Raw genomic sequence first — 17,779 nt, forward strand, 5'->3', positions numbered from 1 at the left:
CTGCGGGAGGGTTGTACTTTTGTTCGCGCTGAAGATTCTCTTCAGTCGTCGTTGGTCCCATTCTTGAAGTAATTTTTTCTGGGCGCAGCGACGTCAGAGATTTAATATCTTACCGGATTCCTGATATTCACGGTGCACTCGTGAAATGGTCGAACGGGAAAATCCCGGCTTCATCACTACCTTGGAGATGTGGTGTTCCATCATTCGTGTGCCGACTATAACATCACTTTCGAACTTACTTAAAATTTGATAAACTGCTGTTGTAGCAGCATCAAACGATCTAAACATTGCGCCAGATATTTGTTGTCTTATATAGGTGTTCCCAACAGCAGCGCCGTGTTCTGCCGTTTGGCATATCTCTGTATTTAAATAGTCATTCCTATACCAGTTTCTTTGGCGCGTCAGTGTAATTCACTGTTACGAAAATTAGCGAACATATTAATAGCTTACGCAAACAGAAACATAGCGCACCACTTCCGAGGCGCTACAAGGAACAATAGAAACGCGGACAACTCTGGGTTACGTGTGGTTCCTAGGGGAAGGGGCCGGAGCACGGAGCCACTCGTCCGACAGTCGGCCCTAACTCGGTCAGAACGCGTGTGACCAGACCTTAAGAAGTTTCCAAACCTGGACCAATGCCGTAGTTGTCCTTTCATATCAAACAAGAGAGGCGAAACGTAAATAACTATATACCTGTCATCACCCACACTCACACACATCTAAGAGGCAAATGGTCTGTCGATTATTGCATTAATTTCATGTACCGGTTACTTATAATTAAAGTGTAACTATCCATGGAGGTCTAGTGTAGTATCGTATTTCAGCGAAACTTGATTGATATGGTAATAGGTTAGTGTGGAACAGAAAAAAGGCACGCAGGAGGAAAAGGTTCCGGTTTTGGCCACCAGGTGCAAATCTGGCGTTATACAGCATCTTGTCGATGTCTCCGGTACTCCTACTGAACAAATCCTGTAAACTACGATCAGTAATAAAATCACCATGATGTATTTCTCACTTGTCAGACTTTTCTGCCCACGTCCCGTTCTCAGTCCATTAGATAGAGAAACATTTCCATACGTTTTTAAATTAATTGAAAAGCCATGATCGCTTCAATTGTTTATTAGATGACCGGTTTCAGCACTCTGAAGGTGCCATCATCAGACTGAAACGTGGATTAACATTTATAAAACCAGATCTGATGATGCCATCCTCAGAGTGCTGAAACCGGCCATCTAATAAACGATTGAAGCGATCGTGGCTTTTCAATTAATTTAAAAACCGAGTGATCGCTCCACGACACACCATGTGTTCACTGCAAAATTTCCATGCGTTTTTCTTGCATTCATAGCGCCATATTTGCCCCTGGTAGACAAAATTGGAACTATTAATTTTCTGCTTAAATCGCTTACACATTAACATATTGTAATAGCTATCAAGTTCGCTGCTGTATGATATTTACAATCCACAAAGGAGCACTGGAAGTGACTGTACTTTGAAAATGAATACAACACACAAAAGGCTACGTAAGTATTCTTCAAAATATCTGGTACCTGTTGCGAAATATACATCGGTGGAAAAAAATCGCAGCACCAAGAATTAGTACTGTGACATAAACGAAAGTTGGTAGGCGTGTTTGTACATCTGAAAGACAACGTCTGTTCAGATTTTGCGCTAGTTGCATAAGAGTGTCAAATCCGGTATCCATTAAATACACGTTGTAACGGGTAGTGCTCGTTAGTTACCTTTGCGACTGAGCGTGGTGAGTTGATGTTAGTCAAGAATGCCCTTAAAACGACAAAGATGGCATAGTTAACTACTCACAGAGTTTGATCAAGGTCGTGTAGTAGGGATACGAGAAACAGAGTGCTCCTTCTACGATACTGCAAAAGGACTTGGCAGGAATGTAGCCACTGTACATGACTGCTGGCAGCGGTGGTCACGAGAATGTACACTCGCAAGAAGACCGGACTGCGAACGGCCAATACCGAGAGGGAATGCCATCGTGTTGGGCGTCATACTGCATGTGCAGCAGCAATTTGAGCAGCAGCTGGTAGCACAGTGACACCACGAACTATTAAAAATTGGTTACTTGAAGGGCAGCCCTATAGCGTGCGTTCCACTGACGCCAAACGACCACGACTTGTGATTTCAGTCGTGACCAGTGAAAGCTCGTTTGAGACCGGGGCGGAGGTCTGTTGTGTTTTCTGATGAAAGCTCGATCTGCATCGGCACCAGTGATGGCCGTTGTGTTGGTTAGAAGGAGACCAGTAGATGGCCTGCAGCGAACCTTTCTGCGTGCTAGACACACTGAATCTTACACCAAAAGTTGTGGTCTTGGGTACGATTTCGTATGACAGCAGGAGATCGCTCGTGGTTATCCCATACACCCTAAATGAAAATTTGTACGTCAGTCCGGTGATTCGATCTGTTGTGTTGCAGTTCATGAACAGCATTCCTGGGAATGTCTTCCTACAGGATAACGCTCGTCCACATACCACTAGTGTAACCTATGATGCAGCCGCGCGGGATTAGCCGAGCGGTCTAGGACGCTGCACTCATGGACTGTGCGGATGGTCCCGGCGGACGTTAGAGTCCTCCCTTGGGCATGTGTGTGTGTGTTTGTCCTTCGGATAATTTAGGTTAAGTAGTGTGTAAGTTTAGGGACTGATGACCTTCGCATTTAAGTCCCATAAGATTTCACACACATTTGAAAATTTTTTAACCTATGGTGCTCTACAGAGTGACGACACGTTGACTTGACCTGGTCGATGGTCAGATCTGTCAACACTCGAACACATATGTGGCATCATCGGACAAGTCCAGTGTCATCCCCTGCCAGCGTTAAGCGTCCCTGGTTTGACCGACCAAGTGCAACAGGCATGAAACTCCATCCTCCAAACTGACACCTGTACAACATAAAGCATACATTTTTGCATGCTTGCAGTCCACATGCTAATGGATACACGAGTTACTAATGTAGCAGCGATCCATATTTACAACGACTTATCTCGAGCTTACAATAACCTGTAGTCTCGTAATGTTAATCACTTGAATAGGTTATCTAGACAAATGTATTCCAGAAATTTCCTAACTCTACATTAATCATGTTTTGCTATTGCGATTTTCTTCCCGTCAGTGTATGTAAAAAATACCCTATCTGACAAACAAAAAGTGATAGACCGGACGTACGCACTACCGGCGGGTGTTATAAATGATTATAGTTGCAGTTCTGTGTACAGGGGTGCTTCAGTGTTATTCGTGATTTGTGTTGTTACAAGACTAAGTGGGGTATGTAAGGATAGTGACCAGCGCCAGATGTTGAGCAATCATTGCGAAGGACATGGAGATGCCGCATACGTGTGTGAGGCATCGTTATCAACACTGGGCGGTTTAAATGTGACTCATTGCAGGTCTCCAGTTTGTCGGTTGCTGGAATCGCACAGTTTAGAGATTTGTTGGTTATTCAGGAGTGACAGTGGCCCATTGCTGGACTGTGTGAGAACTTCAGGGCAGGCTTGCACATATTCAAGGTTCCTGTGGTCAGTCGTGCTATATTGTGCACCAAGCACATCATAACCCCTTTACATCTGGAACCACCAACCCATAAAAAGTAACGGACCCCATGAAATGTTCCATATCATCTCCAATCATCGGCTGGAGAATAACAGCATGCCCATATTGCCATTAACACCACAACACAAACACCGGGTTTAGAGGACGGCGTGACTGTGACGCTTGGAGAACTGACGAATGACGATACGTTACGGTGTGTTCAGTCGTGAATCACGATTCTGTATGGCTCCGGATGACCGTCGTCGCCGAATATGTCTGCGATCTGGGTAGGGGCTCCTTTCTCCCATAGTTTCGCAGAGGCGCACCAGTGTTACTCTCGACGTCATATTGTCGAACACCATCAGTCAAAACCGCAGGTCACGGATGGTAGCGACAGAATTCTGGCGGTACAATGGTACCTTACGGGTATTCTAGTCATCATGTGTCACCTCTCATGCGAAAGTGTCGTGGTGCCATCTTTCAAGAGGGCAATGATCGTCCAGACGTGGCTCGTGTATCTTTTGACTGTCTGCATGATATTGATGTACTTCCGTGACTAGTAAGATTCCCACACATTTTCTCGTTACAACATGGCTGGGCGACCACCTCGGACGTCAGCTCCATCCCAGTGCCAGTATCCAGGAAGTGCCCCACCATCTACAGCAGTTGTGGACCAGCTAGCCTCAGGGGGCCCTTCCCAGCCGAATGAGTGCATGCGTGCATGTAGGAAGGGGTGCATCGTCATAGTGGTAAGCGGTCTCTTACTGCAGAATTCTTTGTAAATTTGACTCGAAGTTGTAATCGCTGGAATAACATCACATTTCATCTTACCATGAAGATTCATTTCGTTTCACCTTCCCCTTCTAAGTGCTTCAAATTCTTTGTCGGGCACAGCACTGTTATTTATTCATGCCTGCTCTGCAGATCATCCTTAAATATACCATTAGTTTTGTGTGTTATGGTTTCAACAGGCCTATAAAGAACAGCATCACATCGTGCAGAGTAACTGGCCGTTTTTTCACTGCATACTTCTGCAGAGATCCTTTTATGGGAAGACACTGTACGTGATTTTGTCCGAGTGGTTACATCGCGGTCTCCTCGAGCTAACATTTTGTTAGCACACTATGTTGTCTTTTGATGTAATTTTTTTTTTACCTGGAGAGAGTATATACTCGTATTTTACCACCCCATATTGCTCGTATTTGAATAAAGCATGTCAACAAAGTCAAATATTCTTTTCGACCATTTGGACTGCTTTATTTTGTAAACATTTTAAGCCATCATTTCATCTGATTTGTACACTTCTGTTACAAGATTTACGTGGTGGTAATGCTTGGACGTTAAACTGTATGGAAGAAAGGAGATTTCTTTTATGTGGTCCTACAGAAGAATGCTGAAGACCAGATGGATAGATCGAGTGGCAAATAAGTAGTTACGAAACTGAACTCTGGAGAAAATGAAAACGCTCTTGTTCGACTACGTTTCTGGGGCATTAGGTGTTCACAACTCTCGCCATGTGTGGTACGTCCAGAACTGTCGAACATGGTCGTTCAGCTGGTCCAGCTTTTGTGCTGGGGGAGGCACAGCGTGGCATGGGTGTACAGACCTAAAGATCATCGATCACTGTACACTCACCTGTCAACGGTATTCTGGCACCGTACTCCTTCCACATGTGCATCTTTCCAGTGCTGCATTCGGCCCTGCCTTTCATGACTGCTAATGCACGCCTGTATTGAACTGCACATGTGGAGAAGATGTTGGAGCGAGAGTATATGTCGGTTAATGGGCTAGTATGCCCGTTCTCCCGACTTACATCCCATGGAGCACTTTGGGGAGACGTATTGCAGCATATGCAAATGCGCCAAAGGCCAGTCAGCAGAGCAATTGTCAACTGCGCTGGTGGAGAAATGGCATGCCCTACCACACGTACTCTCCACCAACCTTGCGGCCAGCGTGAGAGCACATTGCAGAAGATATATTCCGGTTCCGTTTTGTTGTCACACCGTGTTAATAAACTGACATTTGAAATGCCTAGAAGACCATCATAAATAGCAGTGAACTCTGTGTAATTATTGTCTTTGAATAAATTTGTCATTTCTGTTTATCTCATTTGGTATTCTCTTTAGTTATCTTCTGTACTATACTGTAGCAGTTCTTTCTATGTATAGTGCAAGTTTCACTGAGCTATGTTATTTCACAGTGACACATTATGGGAAAGTTACTTTCGTCCTAAAGCTTTGTTCACCAGTGTAATTGAAAGAAACATTTCAAAATTCCGGTCCTCTATATCTACACTTAGATACGTACTCATCAACCCACCGTATTGCGTGTAACGGAGGGTACCCTTTACCACTACTGGTCGTTTCTTTTTCTGTTTCACTCGCAAACAGAGCGAGAGAAACAGGACTGTCTGTATACCTTCTTACGCGCCCTAATTTCTCTTACCTTCGTCATGCGCACGAGAAACTACGTTGGCGGCGGAAGAGTCGTTCTGCAGACAGCTTCGAAAGCAGTGAATAGTGTTTCTTGAAAACAATGTCGCCTTCCCTCCAGGGGTTCCTATTTGAGTTCATGAAGCATCTCCGAAGTACTTGCGTGCTGTTCTGATCTACCGGTGACAAATCTTCTAGGCCTCTTCTGAATTGGTTCGATGTCTCTCTGTAATAGGAACTGGCGCTGACACTCCGGTATTAGTCAAGAATAGGTCGTACTAGTACTAAATACCGCCTCCTTTAGGGACGAACCGCACTTTCCTAAATTCTCCAGTAAACAGAAGTCGATCATTCACCTTCTCTGCCACAGTCCTCACGTGCTCTTTGCATTTCATATCGCTTTGCGCTTAGGTGACTTAGTCAACGTGACTATGTCAATCGGCACACCAATGCTGTATTCGTACTTCATAGGTTTGTTTTTCCTACGCATCCGCGTTAAGTTACAGTTAGAGCTAGCTGTCAAACATCATACGAACGAGGAATTTTGTCTGTCTCATCTGGTATCCTACTCAACGACGACGCCTATCCCGTTCACCAAAACATAATTAGCAAACCGCCGCAGACTGCCGCTCAAACCTGTCCGCCAGATCAGTTATGTGTATACACTGGCGAGGTTATTATTGTCTTCAGTATATGATGTAAGCTGTTCTCCAAACGCAGCAAAAAAAACGAAGTTTGACCTGTGATACTACAGCGATCTGAATTTTTGTAACTGAAATAAAAATGTAGTTCCTTTCTGAATAATGACTTCTTGTGATTGTAATCATTATTGAGACCGTTTGTCAAAATGTTGTTTTTTTAGGAGGGGGTAGGACATTACATGGACTGACGAGCCAAAACATTAGACCAAAAGCTTAATGGCGTGTTGACTCACTTTTGGAAAGTTGTACATCAGTGGCGGTCCATTATATTGTTCGCGAAGTACACGTATTAGATTACTACCACAGCACCCATGAAACCAAGAAAAGCTTTATCCAACCAGGCGACACGTTTCCATGGATCCACGGTCCAACCTCGTCGAATTTTTATCCTCTGTGACCGTAATTGACGATGCCGTTCTGCCAATGTGGTAACACACAGGGGACTACTGCAGAGTCCCATATTGAATAATGTTCGCTGAATGATGAGCTCCGAAAAACTTGTGCCCACGACAACACAATATTCTGGCCTTAGATCTATAACAGATCGGCGCCTACTGTGCTTTCCTGTGCTTTCCTGTGCTTCACCTTCTGCGACAAGGCGTCAACATCCAAAATCTTGCTGCCCGCTGCTGGTTTAATCGTCCTTCAACTGCTCTCCATCGATGCTGAAGAGACTGGCACGAGAACGAACAGCCAACTGGCTTGCCGTTTTCGAGATGTTCATACCCATGAGGCGGACCATAATCATCTACTTGTTGTCAAATTCCATTGTCAGTGGAGTGCTCTATTTGAGGCCAGTAACATTGCTACTGCGATTCTCAGTGCTTCTCTGCAGCACTTACGCTTTTTTCTTCTTTACAGCATCGCGTACCCACTATGTCAGAAGGCGGAATTTAATCTCTCGGAGGGCAGAAGTCGAAATCTTTTGGCACATCAGTGCTTCTGAAATACAGTAATTCGGCGCCATTTATCGGTTATACATTTAACGAACTAGATGTGACTGGAAATAATAATACGGTCAAGATAAAAGAAATTTTTAGATAAATTATAAATATCATCTATTTGTCTAGACCCAGGCACCATTATGTCATTACCAAAACACTTCTCGAAGAAGAAGCGAGATAAGGTAACCGAAAGATCATCAAATTCTTCCACTTACTTTCGCTCTAATGCTGCCAGTAATCCAGCAGAAACCTTTAATCTGGACGTGGTCATGGACACTTAGCAAAGAGGAAGAAAGGAGAATAGATAGATCAGGGATGTGGATTTGGAGGAGGATGGAAACTATAAAGGGGGTAGACAATGTGAGAAATGTGCTGAGGAGCGAAGAGAGGATTTTTAAAGTAACCAGGAAGAGGAAACATAGTTGGTTTGAACACTGGATGAGAAGAGGCTGTTTACTGGCGGATGCTATGGAAGGGATAGCGAATGGAAGAAGAAGATGAGGACGCAGAAGATACCAGATGGTGGACAGTATCGGAATAGAAAACTATTATGACAAAATGAAGAGGGTAGCAAACGACAGGATAGCATGGAGAGCTATATGTGAAGACGTATTCCGGGGCAGAACATTGATGATGACTTCAATCTCGAACTTCTGTGTTTATTGTAATCATTGAAACAACTTTAAAACAACTATAGGTATGAACACAAATAATGAGAATCAGGCAGAAGATAACAAGTTTTCAGATGGTTGCATTACTCTGACGCGCAGTTATGTTTTGAATATTCTTAAGAAACATATAATTTAAGTATACTCTGAGTTTTCCACAAAAGGTTAGATCTAGTACGTATGGAAGATACTAAAATGCTGTAGAACGTTGTAATTATAGGTACGAAGAAACTGGAAGTAAACAGCTTCCAAAAAAAGCTGTGAGACACAACTATAATACTTGGGAACTCTTGTACCTGTAAAGTCTATGACAATTACATACATTTGCAAGGGACGTCCACGTAAAACAACTGAGTTGGGCATCATATTCTGTTTTCATCTGTTGTGTTTGCTTTTAATTACAGACCCTTAATTATGTCAGAGGAAATTATTACTCATTAATGGAATTTCGCGAAAGAGTATTTCCTACACTTTAATAAGAGATGAAGCAGCAGCTGCGTGGAAGGATTTCACAACGGACATTACCACTATTATCGTTCAGGCTACGCCTTTCCTTCCTTCAACTTTGTCTTATGCCCTTAGTAACCCACTTTTAGGTAATGATGTATTGAAAATTTCAAATCAAACAACTCTTGGCAGATAAATGTATTATTAATGTGTCTTCTGATACGGTTGGTAGCGAGAGATATCTAAAAATGTGTCCAATGAAATCGTGGCCATAACATTGCGGGCCTATTTGTAAAGATGAAAACATATTACCTATGTTTTCTTAAACTACGTAATCGAAAGTATCCGGACACTCCTACACAATGCGGAATGGTCTTTTAGCTGACACGAGAGACTGAACAGCCAGTATACAAGGAGGCTTGCCGTGTTGTCATTAAAGAAGAAGAAACAGCAGAAGTGCTCTGCAAGAGAATTGAGTAACGTCGAACGTGGAAGAGTCAATGGATGTCACAAACAAATCCATTAAGGGTATTTTAACCAAGCTGCCAAGTAGACTAGTAGTGATTGGATTGTGAAGTGGAAACGCAAGGGGACAACGACATCGAAACCAAGACCAGGTAGACCTCATGTACTGAAGGACAGGGACTATCGAACATTGCGGAGGGTGGAGGTAAACAACCGCATGAAATCCGTGGAAGAAGACACTCTTTGGTGCCTGTTGCTACCAGCAGTCCAGCTAGCACAACGGCTGTGCACAGAGAGTTAAAAAGAGTGGGGAACTAGGGTCGATCAGCCCTTCATTGTTTTTGTGGTCTTAAGTCCGAAGTTTTTACTGCACGTCTGGCTGGCTCTGAGCACTATGGGACTTAACATCTGAGGTCATCAGTCCCTTAGCACTTAGAACTACTTAAACCTAACTAACCTAAGGACATCACACACATCCATGCACGAGGCATAATTCGAACCTGCGACCGTAGCGATCGCGTGGTTCCAGACTGAAGCGCCTAGAATCGCTCGGCCACTCCGGCCGGTACTGCAAGTCTCTTCGTCTACCAATAACTACTGCAACCCACATCCTTCTGACTCTGCTTACTATATTCCTCTTTTGGTCTCCGTCTGCTAGTAGCATCCCCAGAACTTTCCTCCAATACTAAATTGGTGAACCCCCGATGTCTCAGTATGTGTTCTATCAACCGATCCTTTCTTTTAGTCAAGTTTTGCCACAAATTTCTGCTCTCCCAATTCTATTCTGTTCTTCCACATCAGTTACGCAAAATTCAAATGTGTGTGAAATCTTATGGGACTTAACTGCTAAGGTCATCAGTCCCTAAGCTTACACACTACTTAACCTACATTTCCCTAAGGACAAACACACACACCCATGCCCGAGGGAGGACTCGAACCTTTGCCGGGACCAGCCGCACAGTGCATGACAGAGTTACGCAATCCACCCATCTAATCTTCAGCTATCTTCTGTAGCACCACATTTCAAAAATCTGTTTTCCTCTGATCTAATCTGTTTATCGTCCCAGTTTCACTTTCTTACATGGCTACACCCCAAAAATATAATTTCAGGAAACACTTCCTTAAATAGAAATCCTAATTCGGTATTAACGAATTTCTCTACTTCAGAAACGTTTTTATTGCTGTTGCTAGTCCACATTTTATATCCTCTCTTCCTTGGCAATCATCAGTTGTTTTACTGCCGCAATACCAAACCTCATCTATTTCGAATTTTCTACTTACGGTATACATCGTAACACGATTCTAAAGAACAATAATGAACAAATAACATTTGGGATAAATATACCGAATCGCACATAACTTCAGTTTAGAGAAGTGATGAGATGAATGTGCTGGCCAAGGTAATTTATGAAAGCCTTACAGTGCCCAGTAAGCAACATGAGAAGTTCGTATGGGACTTTGTTCTGATAGTCGAGCACATCTAATAATTCTTCGTTTGGGATACTCCCTACATGTCATCAGATTTCTGTGCTAAGTGTAGTCTATGATACCCCATACAGCGAAGTCACAAACGTGTGCCGCACGCTACAGGGTGGAGAATTCCAGTAGCTGCTGCTTTGCTGATCGCCTCGACACCTGAAAGGAACCATCAGCGGTGCTGAACGATAGTCTCTTTCGTGTTTTGGCTTTCCTGTTGACACGGTTGGTATAACAATGGTACTAATCTGTGATGTGTCCCAAGGAGTAACTGCTGCTCTGATTTCGTAGTACATGTGAAAATACAGGTATGTATAGCAGAGCTATCCACGTAGAGAAATACGAGATAATGCATCTTAGTTGAAACACCGCGCAGGGGTTGCTTAGGCTACAGGTCCAGTCAGATATTACTGGCTAGATATGGTTGTCAATACCGTCGTGGAATATCTAGGAAACCGTGATGGAACGTAATGCCTCCGACTTTTTATATCGGTAAACACACTAAGGATTAAAAAATAAAACAGACGTTATTAACATTCTGCATCCTTGTTCTTCATTTCTACACATATATTTGTTAAAATAATCATGCTGGCGGGGAACAGGTTCTCCCATCGAGAGATCCATGTATTGATACCATCACTGTTAAATGTTTGACTTTATTGACAGAGTCACACTCTCACCTCTCCTTGCACCGCTTCATCACTATCAAAGCTAAGTCCTCGAAGTTGTTCTTTAACTTCCGCAAACAGGTGAAAAACGGATGATCGATGATAGTGAATCGAAGGCGTTAGATTGTCGCAGATGTTGCAGCGCTTGTGTGGGGCATTGTCTTGATGAAGGAGAGTGTGCTTCATGTGTAAACAAACTCTTCGAATTTGAAACCCGATTACAGCAGGCTGTTTCTCACGCACTGGCATAGTTACGTACCACACCGCCGTGTTAGACGCTACAATTCGGAGCTCTCTATGGGCAGAGGGCGGCAGATATGTATACGAAAAGAATAAAGATATAGAATGGTACTAACGTTTGTTTTGTTTTAAAAGCTTTAAGAGTTTCGGCATAAAAAATTCAGAAACATTACTTTTCAGCGCGCTCACGCGTTACGTCTGCTAACCTAGAACGATGAATGAACAGTAAATCTCTCTTCTGCAAGCCATACATAGATATTACGGGTTGAACATTTTGGTGGTCTACACATGGTTCACACTCTTTGACATTTCGGTTCTTAGAATCATTGCCTTTATGGATCTTCAGCAGCGCCTCAAGAAAATATGATGTCTCTATATGACTCCTTTGGCAACGTCCTTGCCGCAGTGGATACACCGGTTCCAATCAGAGCACCGAAGTTAAGCGCTGTCGGGCGTGGCCGGCACTTGGATGGGTGACCATCCGGGCTGCCATGCGCTGTTGCCATTTTTCGGGGTGCACTCAGCCTCGTGATGGCAATTGAGGAGCTACTCGATCGAATAGTAGCGGCTTCGGTCAAGAATACCATCATAATGACCGTGAGAGCGGTGTGCTGACCACTAACGCCCCTCCTATCCGCATCCTCAGCTGAGGATGATACGGTGGTCGTATGGTCCCGATGGGCCATTTGTGGCCTGAAGACAGAGTGCTTATGATGCCTTTAGATGTAATTGAGTTTTATTTGATTTCCAGTGAATTAGTTTTATTAGAAGAATATTGATAAAGATAATGGTATGAGAGTTGCATTTCAGATTGTTTCAGAGGTTCAGTTGTGCTTATGCAAGTAAAATTATAATATTAACTATAACGAATAGTAAATATCCTTTTAACCATCATTCGTCTGGACCGATTTTACGCACCACTTTTTCCTCTCATGTGCCTATTTCTTTATCTTAGAGCATGTCGTACACCCAACGTCCCCAATTATTACGAACGTATATGTTTTAATCTCTTTATTTCTCTAAAGTTTCTGACACTGACGCGTCCCCTTGGTAAAATAATTCACTAACGTTTTAACATATATTCTTTCGTCTTGTCTCTTCTTCTAGTCAATGTCCACGCCTGGTAGCTGAATAGTCAGCATGAGGGAATGTTATACCTATCGGCCCAGGTTCGATTCCCAGCTGGATCGGAGATTTTTCTCCTCTCAGGGACTGGTGTTGTCTTTATCATCATCATTCCATGCCCATCGACATGCAAGTCGCCGAAGTGGCGTCAGCTCGAAAGACTTGCGCCAGGCGAACGGTCTACCCGACGGGAGGCCCTAGCTACAGGACATTTACAATTATTTCTAGTCAGTGTTTTACATATGTTCCTTTCCTTGACAATTCTTTGAAGAAATTCTTACTTTCTTATCATTACCAATATACTTTTCCAAATCCTTCTGTGACATGACGATGTAAATGCTTTGATTCCGCCCATTTCCAGTTTTCCTACTTCCCTCATTCATTTACATACAGTTCTATAATCAAGATTTAGCTTCACACACAGTAGTGAATACCAAAATGAAGATATTAACACGTGGCGTATGTCATGCCATTTAATGCTGTCTAAAATAGTGTGTATGTTCATAACGCACGAACTTGGTGTTGGGAGAGATGGATAATTCTCTACCATTTCTAAGTGTTTATACACCTCAGAAGTAATTAATTGGCAAAATTGTCAAACTTGATCCGTGGCCGACTCCGTTCATTCCGTTTATTGTTTGTCATCTTCTCTTACAGTATTGCCACCTTGTGTTCTTTTTCGATTTAGTGGCGTCACTAACTTCTTACTCTACCTGCCGGTGAGTGGCATCAGCAGCGCTTAGCGATAAGTGCACTGTCGTACCATCTCTGGAGCGATCGACGGTATTTCCGGCTCATCGTGTGTCTGGAGTTCTGCTGCGACTTCAGTCGGGACGCAGCAGTGAAGTCGGGGACACAGCGCCAGTGAGGTGCGGACAGCCAGTGTTCGCCGACCGCTCGCCACACACATGAACTGTCCGACGGAAGGAGATTGGAGCGAGATGACCATTGGTCGGTCGTTCAGTTGGTAGTCTCATCGGGTGATGTGTATCTGGTCCTTTGACCGTTTCTGGGCCTCGTCAGTTGGTCATCACGCTGGACGTGGGTCGGTGGCTTCCTTGTCCAGAGATGTCGTGCCCAATGCGCAAGAGTTATCTCTTCATGGTTGGGTCCGAGCCAGTGTGCCCGTGGTTCCAAATTCCAAAGGACATCGAGTTGAGGTGGGTTGGAGCTGCAGTCAGCTTCAGATAGCCAAGATTCGCCCGACCGTTGCCGACACACGTAACTTCAGTGGGAATGACCTGGATTGGTCGATCGGTAGGTCATCTCATCGGACGGCGTGTATTTGGTCGCCGACCGCTTGTGGAAACTCTCTGTGTGTCGAATTCACTCGTCCTTGTCCCACAGTGATTGCTTTTACGATAGTTCTGGTGCAAGTGTGTTTCCGTGCAACCGTGTGTAGCTTCTGTGATTTCCACTGAGCAGATGAATGCAGTCTGCGTACTTGAGTAATCAGTCGGTCAGTTGAAACAGAGCAGCGAGTGTGTCGGGGGGAAGGGAATTGATGGAATTGATTAGGCTGTTGGATGGTGCTTCAGCCGTCCCTAGGTCGTGTTAACACCCCATTGTTTAGTGTTACGCTTGGCTGTTTCACCTAAACTATTGTTAGAGTTTCCTCCCCAGGTCTACCCTTGGAACACTTCTGAGCACCACTGTTTGTTGTTTGTAATTGTCCTTTAATTTCGTCGCAGGTATTGTACCAGGCCTTCAGCCGTGTATTAATTTTGTTTGTTTGGTGTGTAATATATGGCCTTTAGACAAAGCTCATGACAAGTATTTTACTCGTAAGACTAGGCCTTCAGCCGTGTTTTATTTAAAATTCTTGCCGCTCTGTAGTTAGGCGTTCAACCGCGTTTGTTTCAGAATCTGTAGATTTAATGTGTAAATCCTTGTCTGTAAGCCTTCTCTTTAATTATCTTGAATTCTTGAAACGACCTTCAGCAGTGTTCTGTAAATATTTTTCTTAAGGTTGTCTTTAATTATTTTTGAGTAACTGTTCTGGCCTTCAGCCGACGAGATACTTCAAGTTTTCTTAAGATGTTTTTCTGTTGGACCATGTAAAAGTTTATCCTTAGAGCCTCTATTTTATTACGTTAAAAAAATTTTATTGGGCTTTCAGCCCAAGAATTAATTTGAATTTTCCTTAATATGGACTTTGCCCGAAATTTGTAAATGCTTAGCTTTGAAAAAATTTCCTTAGCTTATCTGAAATATAACTTCGGCCTACAGCCGAGAAGATACTCCAATTTTACTTAAGTTAGTCTTTCAGCCGTGTCTCTAAATACTGGTGTTTTAGAAAGAATTATTTAAACTTATTTGGAGAAGTTACTTGGGCCCTCAACCGTGAATTGATCTCTGTTGTTTTAAAGAGAAAACTGTGCATTTGTTTCGGGGAATAAAGTTCTGTTAAATGAATGACAGGTATAGGTGATTTTAATAGTTCTTACATTCCAAGGACTCCCACATGTTTTTTTCTATTCTTTCCTGAAAAAAGTCGCAATGAAAAGATAGTTATACAGGCGCAGCAGACGGACTAAGGAATTATCGTCCAACGCATAGGCTGCCGGTAACACCACAATACGATAGGCTACTTCTGGACAGGTGTCGTGACCAGATGCATAGACTGCTGATAAATGGCGTCGTATTGTGTTCAGACCGCTGATAAATGGCGTCTTATGGGGTTCAACGATGAACTGCGGTTCTGCACTACCCCGTATGGCCAGCGTCGGCGTGAACGGTGACAACCTTCGGAGAGGTCAGATTCTGACTGTTTTGGTGAATAACAGCGATGTTGCTTCTGGCGTTATGACATGGGAGCCACTGGGTACGACTTCCGGTCACGGCCGATAGCGATTAATAAACTATATAGCGATTAATAAAGTATCAGCACGTTGTTGATGTAGTCCGTGGCCAGAAAGACCACGAAATCTCTCGGTAATATAAAGTGTGGGACTACGTCGAATGTGAACTCCCGTTTCCAGGGTCCTGGACATCAGTCACAAGTTAAATCAATTTTAGGCGATCATGTCTCAGGAGAGAATGACACCCTGCCGAATTGAATCAGGCGAGAGCGTTTGTGGTGCTACTGTATCGGGACAAACTCCTCTAGCATTTCTTTTCCTCAACAGGAGTTGGCGATACTAGTATTATTTTTTCGGATTTTGGACAGTTCAGTATTATCTCAGTTGCTTTTCTACAAACTTTCATACAGTTTTATACACAACATATTATATTACAAGCTAAAATTTAAGAAAATGAATTACTTTATGAAATATTTTACTTTCGATGTTATAATCAATAAGTACTAGTTCTGAATGTGCAGTTAAATTTTTCTTTTAGAAACATTTGAAATTACGAATTATTTGCACACATAAAATTTCTATTATTAATTTGGCAATCCTGTACTGTTTACTAGTTTATTTCTGGATCCATTTACGAAATAATAATCGAACTGAATAATTTTACGAAAACTAGTAGCAATTAATTTGTTTAGAATAACTGCAAACTCTTTGGTATATAGTCATTTCCGCATAGTGTGAGATTCGTAAGGTTGCCTCTGATGTGATCGAACGCACTTTTGTATAAACAATGGAATTTCGGCTTTGTTAATGTGAGAAATCAAGATAGTGTGTGATATACTAAAATGCGAGAAAATCAGTGGAAAACTTCAACAACTTCAGCAACAACAATCTTCCCATTTATTTATTTCAAACCAACCGGGAGGACATGATGGTAGATTTTCAGCTTCAAGAATCAGACCCCTAGACAAGAAGAGCTTAAGCCATCTCAGCATGACAGGCAACGTAAACTCGACAGTTTATTGTCATCGTCACTTCTCTCACACCTTCATAAAAATTTTGCTTATTACTTATTGGGACTGAGAATTGTTTAATGTGGATAATAGATGGAAGAAGGAAAGAGGGGGGAGATTATATTCCTTAATAGTGATAACTCGGCTCATATCGCCCAATTTCTCTTTAAATTTGACTCCATATTGTAATCAGTGGAGTAACATCGTATACCCTCTCAGTACGTTAAGTTTAACCTCGTATCCAAATCCTGTTGTGCGTGCTTCACTTTTTCTGCCAGGCGGAGTAAACTGAACTGCAGAGGAGAAAGACTAGTTCCTGCTCTCTGCCCGTTTTAATTTGAGCACATTCCTATTTTTCCGTAATACTTGTTGTTGCTGCCCTGATGTCTTACAAATTGCTTATTATCAACTTTCCCTAGCGTATACCTAACGCTGTGAGGATTACAAAATTTTCTATGTTTAGATTACAGCAAGTGCATTCTGAATCTACTGGAATAGGATAAACTAATAAGCGCTGCCTCTGCTAAGAGTTTATCCATCACTGGAGTTTTTTTTTTTTTTATCAGCTGCAGTAGCGCGCCCACCACGTCACGGAGCAGCCCCTGCACTTTCTTTTCTGTTGTTCGATTTTCGAGGAATAGGCTTGGCGGAGTAATTTGTCTCTCCCGACGCCATCCCCTCGCAGCAGCCGCATAAGAGCGTAATGGGAGCTGTCAGAAGCAGATGAGTTCACGCAAGGGACGGCGAGCGCCTCCGCAACGCGCGAAAAACTGTGTGTCTGTGGACGCTGAACGCTTTGGAAGAATCCCCGGCAATTCAAGCATCAGACGAACCATTCGCTCGAGCAGTCTGCTACCACAGTAAAAGACAGGACGGAATTTCGCGACACGCCTGGCGACCAAACCAATAAAGGACGTATTGGTTTTCACTGAAACGGCTGCTCCTTGAAGAGCCTGAGCTTGCAGCGGTATGCATAAAATCAAACCTTTTCGTGACAGGAATATGCATTTCATCTCATTCGAGAGAGCAAATAAATCATGTATTAAGAGGAATTACACCTGAAGATAGACCCACAGGCTCCGAAATGCATCGTGTACTGAATAAAACACGGTAAATTGTGACTGAAGACGTTTTTTAATTAATACCCCGAGTGTATTGAGTACAGTCACATTTGAAGCTGCAAAATATGGATAAAACTAAATTATATTAATCGTAGTGCACAAATTCAACGCATTAGTTCACAGTGCCGT

General features: G+C 43.0%; 1 pseudogene; it reads left to right on the top strand.

The window, feature by feature from the left end:
• Positions 1-11,980: 11,980 nt before the first annotated feature.
• LOC126420108 (5S ribosomal RNA) lies at positions 11,981-12,098 on the top strand (annotated as a pseudogene).
• Positions 12,099-17,779: the final 5,681 nt, after the last annotated feature.

This window comes from Schistocerca serialis, chromosome 9 (assembly GCF_023864345.2).
Source record: "Schistocerca serialis cubense isolate TAMUIC-IGC-003099 chromosome 9, iqSchSeri2.2, whole genome shotgun sequence".
NCBI lineage: Eukaryota > Metazoa > Arthropoda > Insecta > Orthoptera > Acrididae > Schistocerca > Schistocerca serialis.